Source organism: Solanum dulcamara, chromosome 9 (genome assembly GCF_947179165.1).
Source record: "Solanum dulcamara chromosome 9, daSolDulc1.2, whole genome shotgun sequence".
NCBI lineage: Eukaryota > Viridiplantae > Streptophyta > Magnoliopsida > Solanales > Solanaceae > Solanum > Solanum dulcamara.
Window position 1 is genome coordinate 35,036,240 of NC_077245.1, and position 16,802 is coordinate 35,053,041.

The following is a 16,802-nucleotide window of genomic DNA, read 5'->3' on the forward strand; positions in this document are numbered from 1 at the left end:
ATCAGTTCTAAGAGTAAATCGTTTAGGTAGTAAGAAGTAATATAATTTTTGACAACTTTTTACTACGGCTAACAATTTTTTTTCATTAATATGATATCTAGTTTGTGTATCTGAAAAGGTTCCGAAATAATATCTACATAGACTTTCTCCTATCTTATTTTTATTGAGATCATAATCTATCTTTTTTAATACTCCGCTCGAGCACTGTTCCGAAGCATCTGTTTTTAAAATTAAATCATCACTATCTTTTGATAATTATAATTTCGGTAAGTTTTTACAAAGGGATTTAATATCTTTTACTTTTTTTATTAAGACTTCGTTAAATTCAAAGCTCTTATCCTTTTTTAATAATTCTTTAAATGGATTTCTTAGTTCAGCCAAATTTTGAATATAATTCGAAGCATAGTTAAGTATTCCTAAAAAACTTTGTACTTGCTTTTTTATCAACTAATTTATCTGGGAAAATAGATATTTTTTCGACGATATGGATTTGTAATTTTATACCATGTCCGTCAATTATCATTCCTAAAAATTCTATCTCATTTTTTAATAAACTTGCTTTCTTTTTAGAAAGTGCTAATCTATTTTCTAAGCATAAGTTAGTAAACTTATTTAGGTGTATCAAGTGTTCTTCAAGACTATCAGACAAAACTAAAATATCATCAACGTGTGTAGGTACTTAGAGCAATTCAAAAAATGCCTGAGCATCGCTATACTAGTGGCTTACCTCCTTTAGTCGAGGTCAGGGCTCCACTATGACTTTTGTCCTTAATACCGATTACATCTTAATAGTTCTGCCTCGAACCATCTTACACTTTTCTTTAATAGATTCTAAATATGGCAGTCATATTGCTATTACTGATTTCTTTTTATCGAGTAATCACTTGATCTTACTCTTAGTATGCCAATGCTCGTAGGCTGCACAATTATTCTTGTACCATTTGCACGAGGTGCATTCCCATTTAGTCATAGTCTTTTCTGCTCTTGGCTTACTCTATTCTATGTGTATCATTGTACTAACACGCACTTACAATCTCTTTTTGTCATACTTGTTTCGTTCCCTTTTTCACTTTCCAGGGGGTCACCCATCCCAATGCTACTATCACCCAAGCACGCTTAACTCTTGAGTTTGGACGGAATTTGATGCATTAGTGCGGGTACGATCGCGTCCATCCCTTATGGGGTCTCGTTTGAAATTTAAGTGTTCCTATTTACATACGATAGCGTCAGTTGATTTTTTCTTACGCTTGTACTTTTCTTATCCACTTCCCCCCTTTTAGGGTGTACCTATGTCATCCTCCGCTTATTTTCATCTATGTACACGCGAATAATTCTACTCCAACATATTTAACGTGCCGCACCATATCTATATTTTCTGTTAAATCATCCATACGTTAGGTTGCCTTTATAAGAAATCCTAGCACAACCATAGGGTGCTTTAGTATTTGGAATATATTGTATAAAATGTCATCTAATGGTTGATACTCGAGTAATATCCGTAATGTAGCAGTGCATTCAAAGCCACATTCCATTCATCCCAATCAATAATTAGCTCGTGCTCATAATTGATTCAGATTCTCCACTCGGGAGTACTTATACTTTGATGATTCGTGTTTCAAGCTCCATCATTATACTAACCTTATTCCAGTGGATACCGCTTATTCTTCTAATAACCTTGTAATGCAGCAGTTGTTCTGCAAATCGACATTCCCTCTCCTTGTAGGATCTCACTAATCATCAAGGTGGAGTCACGTATACACAATACTTCTTTATGCCTCCTTATGTTTCATCTTTGTCATGTGCTTAAGGCTTACTTCTAATACTGCTTAAAACCATATTAACTTTGTTGTAGTAGTGGCCTTGTCTTACCACCTTTTCATCGTACTATACTTTCAGTTTGTAACTGTCTATTTCCCTTTTTGTTCGATACTCACACTTAATTAATCACATCAATATTGAGTGCCTCTATTAGAACTTCTCTATTATTCCTCCAGCTCATATACATTTTTGGTTGTGCGCAAGGAATTCCGTAATACTCTTTATTTCCTTGCACTAGATATCCTTTTCGTCATCATTTAACATTTATTCGAAAATTTCCTTACGGAACTTGATAAATCTTTCTTATTTGTTCCATAGCTTGCTTTTCCGTTTCACACCTATCTTTACATTCCATTCACATGGACCACATCATACCTTCTAGTTATTTCCTTACTAAGCTTTACTTATTCTCATAATAGTTTTTGTTATATTCACCTGGTACCCTGTTCGCATTTAGTCCCATAGTATAGGACCGCTTGACCTTCTTCACGATTCTTACTATGGGCTACTTACCCTTCTTAGTTAGTCTTAGCTTTAATGTTTCACAAGCTGTCTTATTATCACTTCGCTTCTGTCATAATTCTTTTCCTCTTGCACTCTTGTCGTAATCATATTGTTACTCCTCTCAACTATAACTTGTCATAGTTTATCCCTATGTATCAATTCAGGTGATGCCTTACTATATCATTTATCCTGATCTATCAGTCTTTTCTAAGTCATGTTTTTTGGCTTATAGGTCCTTTCCAACTTCGTTCTACTATACCAGTATCGACCTCCTAGTTTCTATTACTATTAATTCAGTAATTAACTCATTTCTCGAGGTCAGCCATACTCGTTTAGTCAAATCTCATTATTGTTGTGAGCACAACCTTTCAAGACATACTACAGCCTTGTATCTCATTCTCTTCTTATTTCTAAGAAAATTTGGGCAGAGTTTCCTCTGTATTTCTTACTATCTCAATACCTGCATGCAACAAATGCCAACAGTGCCTCACAAGGCATACATATATATAGTCCTATCATCGCATATCGCAGCCACACAGGGCTTCCCACGATTAGCAGTATGAAAATGGACTTACCTCATATGTCCACTTGAACTGCACCTGTTGCACTTTCCTATATACTTTTCCTTTCATGTTTCAACTTAATATATATCAGTCGTATTGCAACACCTTACCTAACATAGGTCCTTCGTGCCTCTGCTTACCTGCGTGCTTTGTAACTTCCAATATCGTCAGTTACTTTCTTTTATCGATATTGTTCTTCTGCTGAAATCACAAGTTAGTATGAGGAATTTCATTCCCTATGACTTGGCTCTATCGTACGATCTTATATATAAAATAAAGTAACATCCTAAATGTCCTATAGCCTCCTGCCTATAGATGTGGTGCACAACACATCGATAAACAAGACTCTACTAGATATGGTCTGTAGACATTCCAAGGACGAACTACTTTAATACCACTTTTGTCATAACCCAACCCCGTAGGCCGCGATTGGGGTCCGCCCTGGACCCCCGTATGCGTACTTATCAGCTACACTTAAGTTGAACCATGTGTGATGTGATACTATACCCAAAAATCTCAATGGTTTAAAACTTTTTCATGTACATGTAGACTTTTTCATTCGTATCATATCTTGAAAGGGCATGCAAGCCGACAAGGCTGTTGTAACATAAAAACATTTACAACATGCCGTATAGGTACAATCAAAACGACTCACAAACAACCCACATCCATATGTCTACAGACCTCTAAGAATAGTAACAACAATATATGGCGGGACAGGTCTCCCGCCGTACCCCTGAATAAATAAATATGTACATCAAATGACTAGTAGCAAAAATTAGGCTCCAAAACAGTGAAGCACTTCCAACTTAGCTGCGAGAAACTCCTAAGCTGACGGATCTTCAAAATGAACATCTGTACCTATGGGTATGAAATGCAGCCCCCCTCCCCCCCCCCCCGAACAAAGGGGGTCAGTACGATATATGTACTGAGTATATAAAGCATAACACATTATATCTGAGACCATAACTGAAATAGGGATGCAGGGGATAAGTATAACAATTAAATAATTACTGTACCTGGACCTTAGGACACGTAATCATATACATCATCATATACTGTGCCCGACATTCTAGCGAACTCGGTGTCATAATCATTTCATCATATTCACATGCCATCATATCATCATGTATTTTACTTCATCATATCATCGTATACGGCATCATATCATCGTATATGGTATAATCTTATCGTGTATGTTATCGTAGTACATCTGGTTCACTACGGGGCTCGGGGTCACGAATATATCACTCTAACCTCATATGCATGCCTACATAAAGTATCCGGCCCTTTAGTGAGGGACTCGGTGAATGGAGTGGTGTACGTCTATAGCGTACCATTATAATATATATACCGTATCCGTCCCTCTAGGGAGGAACTCGATGTTCTTTCCTTATTTCACTACATATACTATTATATTACAGCCGGCCTGGGACTCGGTGAATAATCGTATCATCATAACATATAACATGTATCACACCTTACGTATGGAATCGTCTCCTCGTGCATGGAACTGTACAAATCCGGCCCGGGACATGGTGAATGAAGTAGTAAAACTATGCACGATAACGTTCCCGGACCATCATGGGACTCGAGGAAGGATGGGTTACAGTATGCATAAGTAGAGTGGTGAGAAACCATATGCAACTAAGTCGTTATCTGAGACTCGATGAAACAGTCAAGTGAACCGTCACCTGAAGATCAGGGGGTAATTATCCGAGGTACCCCTTTAGATGTCATTAGGGTTTACATCAGTTGGGGCCTCAGGGATCACAGACCATCAATATAATGCCACACAATTTATGCAATCAAAAGTATAGTTTATGCAATCAGAAACACAACTTATGTAGTCAGAGACTCAATTTATGCAATCAGAGGCATTTGTCATTTCAGAGCCTTAAGGAAGAGGAGCTTGTATCTCCACTTACCATTCAACATATAGATGGCTCAAGAGTAGTGGGTGAACCACATTAAGACTCTTAATATTCAAAAGTGCATACAAGTCACGAGTGACACTCAGATTTCATAATTGGAATTACCTCTAAACCCATATCATATATCATTTCACTTAAAATTAAGACATTCCAAAGGAAAGAAGAGATAGGCTTTACATGTACTACTTTTTATCACATAGAAGACTTAAAGACAACAACTCAGCTATTGCAGAAGTTCTGACATCAAGAAGTAAACGAGATTTTCGACTTATATTCAGGGCTTTATGAATGGATTGAATCCCAAATATCATATACATATCATTCATAACTTACATCTAAGACATGACAAAAGAAAAGAACGATAGCTCTACATACCTGTTATGGGTTAGTTTTTATCTTGGTCGCCTTGTCGTCCCGTGAACCTAGGTAACATGAAATCAATACGAACATCAACATCTTTAGATATTTCAGCGTCTTACATTACTTACGAGTATTCATAAACCCCATTTCCCCGCTCACCTTCTTGACTAGTTCTTTAACTAGTTAAGGCGTTAACGGAAATCAGACAGCATCTCCCCTATAATGTGCCCTATCCGAATTACCAATCATGCCCCTAATACCTACAGCCAACCAAAAGAATAACCAGAAGATCATATATATATAAAACATGGCAACATTATACATTACAACCTCCGAACGACTCGCTCGCAATTACGATATCCAATATAGGGTTTCTAGTTTCTATTTTGTGAAATGTTTAACCATACTAAGCGGGGAATCTTGTGGATGAAACCAGAAGCTCCCACACCTATTTTAAAACACATTTAGGTCCTGCAACACACACCACACACCCAGAAGCAGCCTCCACACACACAACGCCTCATTTCAACCACAATTTAACTATGACGACTTCAATTTCGATTGTTTCTATCGTTGAGCCTTTCCACGACTTTTTTTATACTTCCAGAAGTATAAAAGGTATATAATACACTACATAAAAACCCCATAAAGTCCAAATTTAAAGGAGAAGCCTTACCTTACCCGAAATTGGCCAAAACTAGCCAAAACTGCAACTCGAAACTTCTTTTGTTGCGCTGAAGCTGCGTGGACTATTTGTTGTCCGTTTTGGCTGCACCAAGACATTATTTTATACTTATAATACCTCCATATCATTGTGTTATACTATATATAATTAATTTATGGAGCAAAAGTTGGAGGCTTACCTTTTTTTCTAGCCAAACCCGTAGGTTCCTCTCTTTGCCCTAGCGTTTTCTCTCTTTCTTTCTCTCACATTTTCTCTCTTGTTCTTTGCTGAAATTTGGATGAGAATCCAATTATGAGTCATATAACATACATATATACACCTCCACACTATTGAGGAATGCCGTAGATAATTAATTCACAGAGGGAAATTTAGAAATCCACTTTAGTTTCTTCTAAACCATGGCTGCCTCCTTTGCTTCTCTCACGTTTTTCCTTTTCTTTGGCTGCTGTTTTGGATATAAAATGTGACTAAGAGTCACTTAACATATAGATATATGTTACCTTAGGGGGTGAAACGTGTCAACCCCTAAGGGTGACACGTGTTTGGCCCCCATTGGGCCAACACATACAAGCTGCCAATAAGGGGATGCCATGTGGCATGGGATCCACCTCCCCCAAGTAGGTGGGTCACCTACTTGACCCCAAGTAGGTGGGTCACCTTCTTGCTTGAGGTGCTGCCATGTGTCACTCCTCCATTGTCTTCCACGTGTCCTCTTTTCCCCTTCCTCGTGGGTTCGTAATCTCGTCTTATTTTAAGAGCCTATGTAATCCATGCTACGTAAGCTTGGTATGTCTTTAAGTAACTCAAGTGTATAAGACTTCTAAATTAGTAGCTTACGTAGGTAAATCAAGTCCTACAATTCATTTCTTGGCCTTCAATTCCTTCCGGATTCTTACGACTCTATTTCCAACCTTCTCTACTATGGGGTATCACATTTTTCTTTCCTTAGAGTCGTTTGATAGTGTCATAGCTTATCCGTATCACATGATAAAACTTCTTAGTTTTTATTCATATCTTGGTATTGGGGGTATTTTACAAAAGAGAGGAAAATATTAGAGGTTCTTTTCTGATCGATGCCTCTCTATGTTACAAACTATCTCCTTTTATAGATGAAGGAGACGGACTTCAACTACGGACTTCAAAATTAGAAAATAACTTGATAATGACATTATACTTATCCTAAATCTCTAAAGACTTTTCTATATAACAATAGTGTCATCTTTTTCTACACATATTATTTACTTACAAAATGACAAAATATTAGCTATTAGTCACTATCATATCTTATTACAAAATGACAAAAGGTTAGATAAATGTCGCTATCTTCTCCTTTGTCTTTTCTTCCATCCTTGATTTCTTGCGTATCTTCTCTTCTATTTCTATCTTCTTCTTCCATTTGTCAAAGTAGCAAAGATAGTTGGACCACCTATCACAAAATGACAAATGTGTCTCTATCTTACTAAAATGAATCTTTATCTTCTACATCTTGATCTTTATCTCTTTTTCCACACGTAAGAGCTTTATTCGGATGATGTGGACATGACATCTTCAATTATCTTTTCTTTTCTCGGAGAGCAGAATTCACACGTCCCTTTGGCGTGCTTTCTCATCTCACATAATCGTTGTTGTGCTTGTGGACTTGATTTAATAATTCCCTTATTAATCAGGTCTATCTTGGTTTGCATATATCTTTTTGCCGATGGTGGTGTAGTTTTAGCAGGGGCAATCATAATTGAGGAATGTATTTTCGTTCCTCCATAGGTCCTGAATCCTCTTTTGAAACTATGTTCCATGTTTTGCAACACAATCCTTAATCCAATAGCACGTCTATAATGGACATCTTTGTTGGAGAATCTCTGAAATATCTTTTCTTGAAAATTATTTATAATATTAAAATCGTCGGCCTTTCCAATTTGCATAAAATGGTAGGCAGGATATCTTTCTTCTTTGTAAAAATCCGGTCCGGCAGAAATAAACTTAAGGACCAAAATATCTTTGATGGTAATCGTTGGGTTATTCAGATAACAATCTTTAACTCCGTCTTGTACCCATGACGGTAATCTACTAATTTCCGGAAAATTTGGAGAAGTAAGATAAATAGAATTTACCGCTCCAAAATCATACCAGTATCTAATTTCTTGGGGGGATGAATCTTGCAAATAATTGATTCGAGGATATATCCCCGTAAAATCGATATATCTGTTGGGAGTAGTTTTAAGAGAAAATAAATCTCTCATTATCTGTTCTTGATCTCCAATGGCTTGAAGTATCTTATCGAATTTTTCTTTATATCCCAAAGTAACTCATTTTTGAGGCAATTGGGGTCTAAAAGATATATTTTCATACTTATCTTTTTCTTCCATATTTGTCGAGGTATTATCATCTTTATTAGCTTTTATCAAGCTATTAACAATGTCATAAGAATCGCTGCATTGTCTAATTTTGGACGTTATCTGGGCACATACGCTGATTAATTTGTCAGCAATCAGTTGTTCACAATCGAAATTAGCAATTTCGATAATATCTGAAACTGCCTTTTGAATATCTTTAAATCCTTTATCAATATCTTGAAGATGATCTTTAATTTTTTCCATCTCTGGTGAGAAAATCTGCTGCAATATTTTTATTAGAGCGAATAATTTCAATATCAAAAGAATATTCAGACAAAAGCATTTGCCATCTAATAAATCGTTTATATTCCGGTTTTGACGGAAGATTATTATTAACAAAAGCCTTTACTTGTGTATTATCAGTTCTAAGAGTAAATCTTTTTGGTAATAAAAAGTAATATAATTTTTGACAACTTTTTACTACGGCTAACAATTCTTTTTCATTAATATGATATCTTGTTTGTGCATCCGAAAAAGTTCCGGAACAATATCTACATAGACTTTCTCCTATCTTATTTTTATTAAGATCATAATCTATCTTTTTTAATACTCCGCTCCAGCACTGTTCCGAAGCATCTGTTTCTAAAATTAAATCATCACTATCTTTTGGTAATTATAATTTTGGTAAGTCTTTGCAAATAGATTTAATATCATTTACTTTTTTCATTAAGACTTCATTAAATTCAAAGCTCTTATCCTTTTTTAATAATTCTTGAAATGGCTTTCTTAGTTCAGCTAAATTTTGAATATAATCCGAGGCATAGTTAAGTATCCCTAAAAAGCTTTGTACTTGCTTTTTATCGACTAATTTATCTGGGAAAACAGATATTTTTTTGACGATATGGCTTTGTAATTTAATACCATTTCCGTCAATTATCATTCCTAAAAATTCTATCTCATTTTTTAATAAGCTTGCTTTCTTTTTAGAAAGTGCTAATCCATTTTTTAGGCATAAGTTAGTGAATTTATTTAAGTGTATCAAGTGTTCTTCAAGGCTATCGGATAAAACTAAAATATCATCAACGTAGACAAATATATAGTCATAATCTTTAAAGATGTTATCCATATTTCTTTGAAATATCTGTGGTGCATTTTTTAATCCAAATGGCATGACTAACCATTCATATTGCCCTTGCGGGGTAGAGAATGCAGTATAATGAACACTATCTTTATTCATTTTTATTTGCCAAAATCCACTTTTACAATCAAACTTAGAAAATATCTTTTTGTTAGTAGTTCTATTAATTAGGCTTTCTTTATGTGGTAAGAAATATCCATCAAATATAGTATTATCATTTAATTTTTTATAGTTAATTACCATCCTTGGTTTATTTCTTACTATCTCTGCATGGTTTCTAACCATAAAGGCTGGTGAGCTATGAGGAGAGTTACTAGGTCTTATTATTCTAAGACTTAATAATTCTTTAATCTGTTTTTGGAATTCTTTTTGGTCATCGGGGTTATATCTCATTGGTTTTACTCTAATAACTTTGTCTTTATCCTTCATTTCTAACTTGGCTTCTATCTTATTTTTATCCCAAAATTCTAAGGGATTTTCTGAAAAACATTGTTCTAACTTTTGTTTAATCATGTCTAAACTTTCTTCTAATTTATTAAAAGTTATTTGATATTCTAACAAGTTGTTAGATTGTTTATTTATTGTTTGAGGGTTGTCCCAATCAGTATCGTATTGAAGTAATGGAGTACTTTTTGGAAAAATTGGTTTATCTTGATATCCTATATCACCACGCTGGGCTGTGCGGGGTTTAAAGTGAATAGGTAATCTTTTGGAATAAGCAGTTTTAAATCGTTTTACCACAATAATATGTTGACAAGGAGTTTTGAATTTTATTTGAAATAAAACTCTATCATATAAAACGGTATGAAACATTTCTAAAAAGTTATTTCCTAATAGAATATCTTGTCCGGTATTATGGAAATAAAATGGAGGACATTTTATTAGAAAATATCCTAGTAGTATGATCGGTTGAGCAATGCCTTTAGACATTGTTACAATATTATTAGATATATCTTTTCCCTTAGTAATGGATAATTCTTGATGGTATTCTTTAGGGAATACGTCTGGTCTACAGCAACATATTCCTGATCTGTTATCTATATAGGCAGCAAAATATTCGGCTTTATAATCTTTATAAGTTATTCCTATTGGTATATAGATACTATATGGGCTTGTCATTTTGATATGAAAATTATTTTATCGTCGTAAGTAATCTTGATGCCATGATCAAGAATATCATATGGTTTTACACTATCTAGGAAAGTGGTTCCTAGCAGTATTTCTAACATATCATTATTTCCTTCTGGTTCAACCAATAGTCTTATAGGTATAGTGTTATCTTTAAATCTTAAAATAGTTTCTATTATGTTTGTTATTTCATGTTTCTTTCCATTAAAATCAGTATAAAGATGATTATCTTTTAATTTATATTGTTGGAGATGGTTACATAGCCTAAGGCTAATATAATTTCCACTGGCTCCTGTATCTAATAGGATGTTAATGGGAACAAATTGTATTCCATTAAAATATTCTCCTTTTATCTTATAGTTTCTTATTTCATCATTTTTTGCTTCTAAGATAGGTTGTCTAACTCTTTCTGACTGTGTTCTTCTTATCATCGCTGTAGGATTTATGACTCGAGTTTCCTCAAAGGATAGTCGAGATGAGGAATCTTGTCGATTGTACAAAGGTTTAGATTGTAAATCTAAATCTAATGGTGTATCTTCTATTTCTTGTATTTGTGTCATACTAGGCATTTGTATTTGACTAACTTCCTCAAATAGATGGGGATAATCTATCGTCTCTTTTATGGCAAAGCAATCATAATGATGTGTATTAGAAATAGCATATGAGATTACATATGTTATCGAATAGGGTTGTCACGACCCAAGCCTAGGGCCTAGACGTGACATGGCGAATGAGGAACCCGAAAGTACCTCAAACAAGCCTCTTAGCATTGTTTTAGCCTTTCATAGGTAATGATGATAAATAGACAAGCGGAAATCATAATAATAAATCTTCAACTTACATATGTCCAACAATACCTCTAACTATTAGATTTAATGGGGCTAAGACAAGTTCCTAGCTCACCCTCAATCATAATAGAAGAAATGCCATAATAAAATATCTTAACATATCATAAGCTAGAAAGACAAAGGAGTATTGTTCCCGGAACATGGGAACTCACCAAAAGTAGTCTTCAATGGAATATCAACTAGCCACGTGGAGGAGAACGAGGAGGAGCACCGATCCCTACATGGTGATATCATGTAGGCAAAAGAGTATGCGTTAGTACTTTGAATGTACTAAGTATGTAAGGATGCATGAACATTGAGAAAATATTATAACATTTATGTAATATGGAACATAATGTAATACATGCATAATAAATCATATGGATATCCTTTAAAACATTTATTTTGTGGGAAGCTAACCATAACCGACATTTAAGACCATGCGAGCTATTACATGGAATCCAACATAACCCCCTACGTTGGCCGGGGAGACTACTTGCCAGGTAGAACTCCGTCAACTTCATTCATTTCTTTAACTTTAACTTTAAGGGCTATTTATGGATCCATTAGCCTAAGCCTACAAGAGCTCCTATGTTGGCACATAGTTAATGAGACAAGGGGTTGCTACTAGGATTCCCTTACCGAATCCCACCTCAATGCCTCATTCGGTGCTAAGTCAATCCCACGGAATAGTTTAATACTTTAAAATATTCATAGCATATAACTTGAGAATTCAAACATCATATTCGGTAGAATAGCTCATTAAAACATTTGATAATTCAAATATGCAAGAATTGTCCTTATTGCATAAAGAATCCATCATTCATATCATTTCATCATTCTTTCATTTCATAAGACTCCCTTTTTGATCATAGATATTGTTTTCATAAACATTTATTTGGAGTCAAAGCTTTCAAGTAAAACTTTATTAAAAACATAGTAAAACTAGGTGGGATCAAATCACTTCAACTTGCAAATATGTATGTAAATAAATATACATAAATACTTTAAAATTCATTAATTAAAATTCATGCTTTAAACAACCCACCATTAATTTCAAGAACCTTTAAAGAGATAAATAGAGAAATTACTTGCAAACCATCAATTTATACATATGAAATAATATTGCATCAAAATAGACCAATAATCATTAGTTCAACCATGATTCATGCTATTAAGTAAAAATAAGAATTATCCATAAGAAAATTACTTGAAATTGAGAGATTTAATTGAAAGAGTTTTTGGACTACATGGGTGGAAGAACCCATGGATAAATACTCACATAACTTAGAGTAAATCTTAAAGAAAATAAATATAATTTATCATATACTCAAAATAATTTAGGCATGAGAGTGGAAGGAATACTCTCATTGAAGCCTTACATACCTGGAAACCGAAGCTTTAGTTGGTACCGGAAGACTTAATGAACACTCTTGAGTCCTAGCTTCTCTCCTTGCCGGAACGTTTTGTGTACTACCCGGAATATATGAATCACCGGAATAGTATTTTTTCACTACTAAGAACTAAAACTATATTTGAGAATGTGTATAGAGAGAAGATTTGCTTGAGAAAGCTTGATGAATAAAATGAGGAAATAAGGTGGGTATTTATAGGTGGGAAAGAGGACCTAACAATAAATAAAATAATTATAAATAAAAATCTGAAAATTTAGTGGAATATATTGATGTCATGGATGATGTTAAATGGAGGACAATTTATGTCATGAGTGATGTCAAATGTATCTAGATCTTTCTATGGTAGGTGAAATGAGTTATCTTTGACAGAATACTCTTTTTGGGAGCTGCATTTGAATAAGATAAATTCCTTATTAGGATTTGGTGTCTTCATAAGAATTGTAGATATGGAAGTCTAGTTTCATATCGTTCAAGAATCAACCAATTTGGATAAACCTACAGTGAGATATGAATTTTCTTCTATAAATACTCATTTCCGTAACAGCATCCTACCTTACAAAGAGTAATTTATTTGACATACTTAACCTCCGAATCTTAAAATATGTTCTTCATAAAAGTTGTTGGTAATAATCTTGTGGTTACTCAGAAATTTGAATCACTCAATTTGGATATTTCTATGAAAAGTTATGACCAAAATACAGAGGCTGTATCATGTTTAGACAAAAATTGAAACATCGTATACAACGTTTTTAGGGGATATTACATTATCTCCCCCTTGGGAACATTCGTCCTCGAATGAGAAAAGACTTAGCTTGAGTAGAGTAGAGTATTAACAAACAACCTATCATTAATGCAACAGTGTAATTTAAAATATCGTTTAAAAAATATTTCATAATTTTGCAAGCATATGACAAGAAAAGTTGAGATGTAAGGATTTCAAGTAATTGAGCAAGGACAACTTAATACCTTAGGTTTGGGTAGAGGGGAAAAGATGAGGGTATCTCTTAATCATATCCGCTTCCGCTTCCCATGTTGCACTTTCTATTTGTTGATTCCTCCAAAGGACTTTAACAGATGCAATTTCTTTGTTCCTCAATCTCTTAACTTGCCGGTCCAAAATTTCCACAGGAACTTCTTCATAGGTCAAGTTTTCTTCAATATTCACTACTGCCATAGGTACAATGGAACTAGAATCACCCACATGTTTTTTCAACATAGACACGTGAAACACCGGATGAACCATGACCATTTCCAATGGTAATTCCAACTCATATGCAACCTTACCAACACGTCTCACGATTCTATAAGGCCCTACATATCTAGGGCTCAATTTCCCTTTCTTACCAAATCGAACTACACCTTTCATGGGTGAAACCTTCAGATACACCCAATCATCCACATTAAACTCAAGATCCCTTCTTCTAGTGTCAGAATAGGACTTTTGACGACTTTGAGCCGTCTTCAACCTTTCTCTAATGATCTTCACCTTCTCTAAAGCATCAAGTACCAAATCGGGGCCCAACAAGGTCATCTCACCTACTTCGAACCAACCTACCGGTGATCTACATCATCTCCCATACAAAGCCTCAAACGGGCCATCTCAATACTTGAGTGGTAACTATTATTATAGGCAAACTCGATGAGAGGTAGATGATCATCCCAATTCCCTTTAAACTCCAACACACAAGCCCTTAACATATCCTCTAGTGTTTGAATCGTCCTTTCGGCTTGCCCATCCGTTTGAGGATGGAATGCTGTGCTCAACTTTACCTTAGTACCGAGGCCTTTTTGAAATGATCTCCAGAAGTGAGAAGTGAATTGGGTACCACGATCCGAAATAATGGATAATGGCACACCATGCAACCTCACCAACTCCCGAATATACAACTTGGCATAGTTTTCGGCACTATAGGAAGTTTTAACCGGTAAGAAGTGAGCTGACTTAGTCATTCTATCAATAATTACCCAAATCGAGTCATGACGTTTCCGGGTATGAGGCAAACCCACTACAAAATCCATATTCACATTTTCCCATTTCCAAGTTGGGATTTCAATGTCTTGGGCTAGGCCACCCGGTCTTTGATGTTCGGCCTTCACTTGTTGACAATTTGTACATTCGGACACAAACCTTGCTATGTCCTTCTTCATGCCACCCCACCAATACAACTCCTTTAAGTCTCGGTACATTTTTGTTGAACCGGGATGAATGGAGTATCTAGAATTATGAGCCTCCATCAAGATCAAACTTCTTAGGCCATCAACATCTGGAACACATATCCGACCTTGGTAGTATAGAACCCCATCTCCCCCTTGGGAAAAGACTTCTATCTTCTTTTCCTTTACCAACTTCTTTAACTCGATAAACTTTGGGTCAAGATCTTGCTTTGATTTAACATCCACCACCAAAGAGGATTCAGAACTATTTTGAACAACCATACCCCCATCATTAGTACTACCCAACTTCACCCCTAATCTAGCCAATCGGTGAACATCTTTCACCAACTCCCTCTTCCTTTCATCCACATGGGCCACACTCCCCATAGATATTCTACTAAGTGCATCAGCAACCACATTGGCTTTACCCGGATGATAGTGCACACTCATGTCATAGTCCTTAAGGAGTTCTAGCCACCTCCTTTGCCTTAGATTAAGGCCCTTTTGGGTAAACACATATTGAAGACTCTTATGATCAGTATAGACATCCACATGCACCCCATAGAGGTAATGCCTCCAAATCTTCAGAGCAAAAACAACAGCCGCCAATTCAAGGTCATGGGTAGGGTAGTTGCGCTCATGCACCTTTAATTGCCTAGAAGCATAGGCTATTACCTTGCCTTTTTGCATTAAGACACAACCTAAACCAATCTTTGAAGCATCACAATAAACTACAAACCCTTCTAATCCTTCTGGGAGAGTCAAAATAGGAGCAGAGGTAAGTCGATCTTTTAAGGTCTGGAAACTCTTCTCACACTCATCTGTCCATATGAATTTGGATTTCTTTTGGGTCAATTTTGTCATAGGAGATGAGATGGAAGAAAAGCCTTTGACGAACCGTCTATAGTACTCGGCTAGACCTAAGAAGCTCCTAATGTCTGAAGGAGATAATGGTCTAGGCCAATTTTTGACTGCCTCTATTTTCTTAGGATCAACCTTGATTCCATCACCGGACACTACGTGACCAAGAAATGCTACCTCCTTTAACCAAAATTCACACTTACTAAATTTTGCAAATAATTGTTTATCCCTCAATGTTTGAAGCACAACTCTCAAGTGATTTTTATGTTCTTCCTCACCCCGAGAGTAAATTAAAATATCATCGATGAAGACTACTACAAAGGTATCAAGGTAAGGTTTGAACACCCTATTCATCAAGTCCATAAACACCGCCGGTGCATTCGTCAACCCAAAACTCATCACCACAAACTCATAGTGACCATACCTTGTTCGGAAGGCTGTTTTGGGAATGTCACACTCCCTTACCCGTAGTTGGTGGTAGCCGGACCGAAGGTCGATCTTGGAGAAGTGACTTGCCCCTTGTAATTGATCAAACAAGTCATCTATTCTAGGGAGTGGGTACTTGTTCTTAATGGTCATCTTATTTAATTGCCGATAGTCTATGCACATTCGAAGTGACCCATCCTTCTTTCTTACAAATAGAACGGGAGCACCCCATGGCGAAATACTTGGTCTTATGAACCCCTTCTCTAACAAGTCCTTTAATTGTTCCTTCAGCTCTTTCAATTCTGTTGGGGCCATGCGGTAAGGAGGAATAGAGATAGGTTGGGTATCGGGGAGGATATCAATACCAAAATCAACTTCCCTTTCGGGAGGGACACCGGGAAGGTCATTAGGAAACACATCGAGGAATTCATTGACTATAGGAACTGACTCAAGAGAAGGACTTTTGGAGTTGACATCCCTAACCCTCATAATATGGTAAATACATCCCTTAGAAATCATTTTGCGAGCCTTAAGATAAGAAATAAACTGACCCTTAACCACCGAATCACGACCCTGCCATTCAATAACAGGCTCATTTGGAAATTGGAACTTAACTCGACGATTCCTACAATCTATGGAAGCATAAGATGCATGTAACC